This window comes from Trachypithecus francoisi, unplaced genomic scaffold (genome assembly GCF_009764315.1).
Source record: "Trachypithecus francoisi isolate TF-2019V2 unplaced genomic scaffold, Tfra_2.0 Lachesis_group4, whole genome shotgun sequence".
NCBI lineage: Eukaryota > Metazoa > Chordata > Mammalia > Primates > Cercopithecidae > Trachypithecus > Trachypithecus francoisi.
This window is the reverse complement of record NW_022681469.1, coordinates 85669024-85675137: the sequence shown is the minus strand read 5'-3', so window position 1 is coordinate 85675137 and position 6114 is coordinate 85669024.

The following is a 6114-nucleotide window of genomic DNA, read 5'->3' as shown; positions in this document are numbered from 1 at the left end:
AATGAATGTGATGAGAAACTCGATTAGAGTTAGACCTATATAGGTCTTCGAGATTTTGATGAGATGTTGGGCAGGCATGCTATAATACTGGGGACTAGACAGGGAAGTGGACTATAGTGAAATTGAAGAAGGCTCCCAGGTTCTACGGGTTCAGGTTTAATCTTTCTGGATTAAAATGTAGGCATATTTTATGTTTTAGTTATTTGTCCCTTTGATTTATTTTCTGTCTCCTATGAATACCAAAAAAAGGAATAATACTTTAATCCTAACTGAGATTACGGAATTGTTTATTCGTCTTCATTTTGGAGTTTATACCTAAATGGGTAATGTCTTTACTAGTAGGAGTTTAAAGCAGTTTATTACACTCTGGCTATTTGCTCTTAAGAAGAGGAGTTGTGGTAGTGTTAAGCCATCAATTCTCAACTATTCAAACCAACTTTTATCTAATTTATAAATTGCTCATATTCTTTATAAGTGGTTGTTCTTCTATCCTTTTCACTTTAGATTCTCTCCATTTTAACAGTCACCTACCAGATAGCAAACAGACGAAGAAGGCAAACATGAAAACAGAATACCCATGATTAAACATTCAGAATCCTTCATGTTTTATGTGTCTTCTGCACAGCATCATAAGTACAGCAGCAAATAGTAGGCCTTGAAGAAATAAAGTAATAAAGTGGTAAGTGTTTGGTCATTAGTGTTATTATATTAGGGGACCGACAATTACTATAAAGATCAGAAAATGAGTCATACTCAAGGATTGTAAGAAATAAACAAGTGTGAATTTGTTCATCTTTGCCAGGTGCAAAGTGACAGAAACACAAGGAATTTGTTAACATCTATTTGGGGCAAGGAACTGCGCAAGAATCTTAGAATAATAGATGCAGTGCTTGTCTTCAAAGAATTTGTAGTTTAGAGAAGTATATATGTATATATATAATTTAGTATAGAGAGGTATATACATCTATATATAGATAGATACAATTTAGTGTAGAGAGTTTGCAGTTTAGAGAGTTTGTAGTTTAGTATAGAGATTTTGTAGTTTAGTGTAGAGAGGTAAATATATAATTTGCTCCATGCAAATACATATGAAGGTCTGTGAAAATCTAAGAAGGGAATACAGCTTAAACTAAAGGTGAAAGTTAGAAATGCTTCCTGGGGAATGTGGTGCCTGAGTTCTACATGAGAAGAGCTTTTCAGAAAATAAACAAATCAGAATAGAATTCAGACAGAAAGATATGACATACAAAAGCGTTGAGTTAAGTGCTGTGCATGAAGGATTGAAAGCAGCCTAGAAAGTTTGAAGAAATAGATGAGGAAAGACAGGATCAGATCAAAGATGGGTCTTTCATGCCAACCCATGTAGTTTAAAGTTTATCCTGAAAGCCTCAAAAGGTCAATCAAGTTGATAACTTTAGACCAGACTTAGTTGCCTGTGTATGTACTTGGTTAAAACAGTGTAGTGTTTACAGAGGAAACTTCAGTTGACATTTAAAAATCAGAAAAATTCATACAAAATCCAGTTCTCCAGACTGAAAGTGAGAAAACTGATGTACAAAGTACTCAGAATTTCACAACTGGCTGAGAGGCAAAGTTAGAATTTCAATCCAGACATACTGGCTGTGGGGTTCTTGTACATGATCATCACCTCATGATCAAGATAATCTAAGATTTAAAATGCCTGGCATGGAATGTCCAAGTGACTGCCCATGCCATATCAAAGAGAAGTTAATGCCTGTGACATGACAAACAGCAGAAACATTTCTACTTACCCTTTTGTTCTGTGGTCTATGACTAAAGAAAGTTACATTTGGAAGAGACTGGAGAGGATATGGTATACTGAAGTTTTTCAAAACATTCCCTCTCTTTTCCCTGTGCAAAGGTGTTGCCTAACTTTCATGGCAAAATAGATGTTATATAGTTAGTCGAATCTCCTAAGATCCTCCAAGCCAAATGACCCCACTTGCTCTGTGTTCTCCTGAGATACAAAATGGTCTTTATAACTCAGTGAATGAGTCCTGGTACCAATAACTTGTGAATTTACTCTCACAAGATTGTTGTGGGTAGAAAACTCATCAGAATGGCAATGTAAATTTACATTGCATTGAAAGATATTTATTTTCCCAATTTTTCATCTGTTCCATTTTACAGGTGGAGAAAAAAAATGAATATTTTTGTTCCCTTTTAATATTAAAAGCAGAGCATATTTACATTTGAAAATAAGAAAATTCATATATAAGCAGAATAAAAAAAGGAAAGTGTTCTCAAAAACAAATGTTCATGCAATCAAGAGATAACTAGTATTAAAATTTCTATATATTTCCTTCAAGGTGTGTGTCTTTGTAAACATTTTAAAATTATATTACACGCACAAGAAAGTTTTGGTACATTGAATAAATAGGATTGAATAAACATTCCAGTCCTCACACTAAATGGTTATGTAATATTTCATTGCATAATGTTTGCCATAATTTATCAAAAAAATTCTCAACTATTAGCCATTTAGTCAGTTCTAATTTTCCCTATTAAAAATATGCTAAATTTTTATACATGAATATTTTCACATTTGTTCAATGTTTTTCTTACTATAGATGTTTAGGAATTAAATTATTAGTTTCTCATGTATGTTTTAAAATTTTTATTACACTTTGCCAAATTCTTGTTCAAATTTTTCAACCAACAATATTAGCTATTATTATCTTTAGTCCTTTTCAAATCTAATGGCAATAAAGTAGCATGAGATTAGGAACTCTTAATACATGTTTCCTAAATGATTTGCCAATTATCCCAATACCAAGTATTTAATTATATTCTTTATTAGTCAAGAGCTACCTTATTATATTTTGAGTTATTACATATACTAGGTTCCATTTCTAGATTTTCTCTTTCATGCCAATTATCTGCTTGTTAAAACTTGTGCCTATACCACATTGCATTCACTAATAATGATAAAAAGTACACTTTAAATTGTACCTCAAATACTCTTCTTAAGACAAAATTTGAGGGCTCTTTAGAATTTGTTCATTTTTATAAGAAAAATCTAATTGGGATATTGAGTGAAATCATACTAAATTTATAGTACATTTTGAAAAAATCAACATATTTGCAATTGAGTATTTTCATGTTATGTCTCATTTATGCAATAAAAAAGATACTAATAGTCTATTGTTTTTCCATATAAGTTCTGTCCATTTTTATACTGGATATGTTGTTATTAAGAATAGAATATTTTTATTTTCTAGCTATTTTTGGCTATTTGTAAGGATGTTATTGACATAAATGTATTCATTTTTATTTACTTTTTGTATTTATACATTAGTCTTATGCTGTTTCAGTTGGTTTTCTTTGGTTTCCCAATAAACAATTTTATTTTAAGTATATAATAATATTGCAATTCTGTTCTCAGTCTTCCATGTCTATAAAAAGCTGCCAGGTCTCTCCACATTATCAGGCAATCAAAAAGTATGTTTCCAAGTGTAAATCAGAGGACATAGGTGGAATAGGACTTGAAGGGTTATCCAGCATACTTTCTGTCCAGCACCTGTGATGCGTGATTCATTAAAAGAAATTTTTAAAAATCTGCAACTTCTGCATATGGTATTTTTTTCAATTTAATTTAATTTTTAAATTAATTAAATTGCTTTTTAATCTAGTTTTTTATATTTTTTATAATATGCTAAACTTTCTGTCTCTGGTATAGAGTAGGTTTTTTGTTTTCCTGTCTTTTTGGGGGGGTTAATAAGTTCCTTAAAGGCATAAGAAGATACCCGGCAACTGGATACAAATGGAAAGTAAAGCAGAGAAATCAGTGTCCACTGGTGTCCTGCACATAGTGTAGCACAGTGTCTGGTAAACAGCTGATTCTGAATAAATTTTCAACAAAAGTGATTTCCAAAAGGCCTAGACAAATAATAAAAACTTGATACATTGACTTTTATTACTAAGTTTGAAATTAAAAGGAGATTTTTTCTTTTTTTTTTTTTTTTTTTTTTTGAGGCAGAGTCTCGCTCTGTCGCCCAGACTGGAGTGCAGTGGCGCAATCTCGGCTCACTGCAAGCTCCGCCTCCCGGGTTCACGCCATTCTCCTGCCTCAGCCTCCAGAGTAGCTGGGACTACAGGCGCCCGCCACCTCGCCCGGCTAGTTTTTGTATTTTTAGTAGAGACGGGGTTTCACCATGTTAGCCAGGATGGTCTCGATCTCCTGACCTCGTGATCCGCCCGTCTCGGCCTCCCAAAGTGCTGGGATTACAGGCTTGAGCCACCGCGCCCGGCCAGGAGATTTTTTCTAACACTATCATCTTCACTTCTGGGGACGAAGGCAAAATATCACATGAAAAAACACCATGGATAAAAAAGCACATTTAAACACTGTATCAATTCAAATGGACACATACTACCACCACCACCTTTTCCTCAGTCACTATCTTCAAGAGCAAATAAAATCAAAATGAAGAGCTGTTGGGTTTTAAACTGGAAAATTACAGCTGATGACAAATATTAATTGCTACCCCAACTCATGGAAAATTTTTTGTATTTTTTTCGTCTTAAGTTTTAGGAGGAAAATTTATATTAATGATTCCTTTTTTAAGCCTGTTTCTCAAAGTGGAGAGAATTAACATCTGTGGTGGGTTGATTGGACTTTGAATATGACTCATAACATATTTTACCTCATTTTTTTCTCTTGAAGAAACATAAGCTACTATGTTTCCATTACCGTAGGAAATGTAGATAAATGAGTGGCCTTTCAGTCTAAAAAGACACAGTAGTTTGGGCCAAGAAATAGTTAAGAAGAACAAAATTAAATCTGACTTGTATCGTGTTTTATTGTGGGCCATTCCTTTAGACAATTAATTCTTAGGCTTCAAGACCATGAATTTATTTTGAGATGTCAGTTTTAAGACAGGGAGGAAAAAAAATGTTCAAGGCAATGATAATGTCCCACTTTAAAGTTCTTGTGTTTTTGCTTAAATGGTTATAATAACACATGCTGTAGAAATTTTCTATATTTATTTTGGAATTACTGCTATGTGCATATGTATTATTCTTGGTAGGATGGGCATCTTCATATCTAGGGCATCCCACTATGATGACTGATTATGTTCCAGCTGGTCTTTCTCTACTTAGGAATGAAATTTTTTACTGGAGTAAATTTAATCAGGCAATCTTGTTAAATGTGGCACTGGTCCCAATCAGTTGAAACTTTTGGAAAAAAAAAGAATGTACAAGAGAAAAGACAAAAGCTGCACTCTTTAATATCATGAACTTCTCCAATGTGAGTACTGAGGCTGGACAGTCTTTGGTTCATATCCTGAATTCATCACTTAATAGCTCTGTGACTTGCAAAGTGCTGTGGAACCCCTCCTAGTTTTGATTTTCAGTAAGTTGGAAAATAATATTAATAGTCACTTCTTAGGCTTACTATGGAGGATGAAATGTGGTAATGTATATATGCACTTGGAGCCAAGTGTTGGATACACAGGAAGTGGGTGATAAACGTTTCCTTTTATTATTAATATTATGTTCTCCAACCAGCATCAAAGAGTGATTTGCAGACCACCTGCTTCCTTATAACTTGAGGTACTTATTAAAATACAGATTCATGGGTCTGTCACAACATCTACTATTTCAAGAATTCTAGAGTTGAAGTCCAGAAATCTGTATTTTTCATAAGAACCCGGGTAATTCTTATGCATATTAAAATTTCAAGATAATTACCAAAATAATTTCATTTTTAAATACTGTTTTCTTATAATCTAGCAGCACTATAAAGCTTCTTTTAAGTAACTGCATCATGTTATCTTATCAGCAGGTTTTCTTCTTCCTGGAAGAAAATAAATGCACATTGCTGGGTTTTCTGTTTGAAATTCCCAACCCCATCGCCATCTGAGCTCAGGCCCATGTAAAACTGCTTCCATTCTGAGGCCATCTTCTCTTGAGTCTTACTCATCTCTTTTTTCCCTGCACATTACGAGTTGGATTTTTCTAAAACACTCATTAGACACTCTCTTTTTCAAAGTCTTTTAGTAATCATTCTCTACATGATAAATTCTGAGCTCCTGAACATAGAAATCAAAATCCTCAAAGCATAGAGCCCCAGCCTCTCTGTTCAGCCAT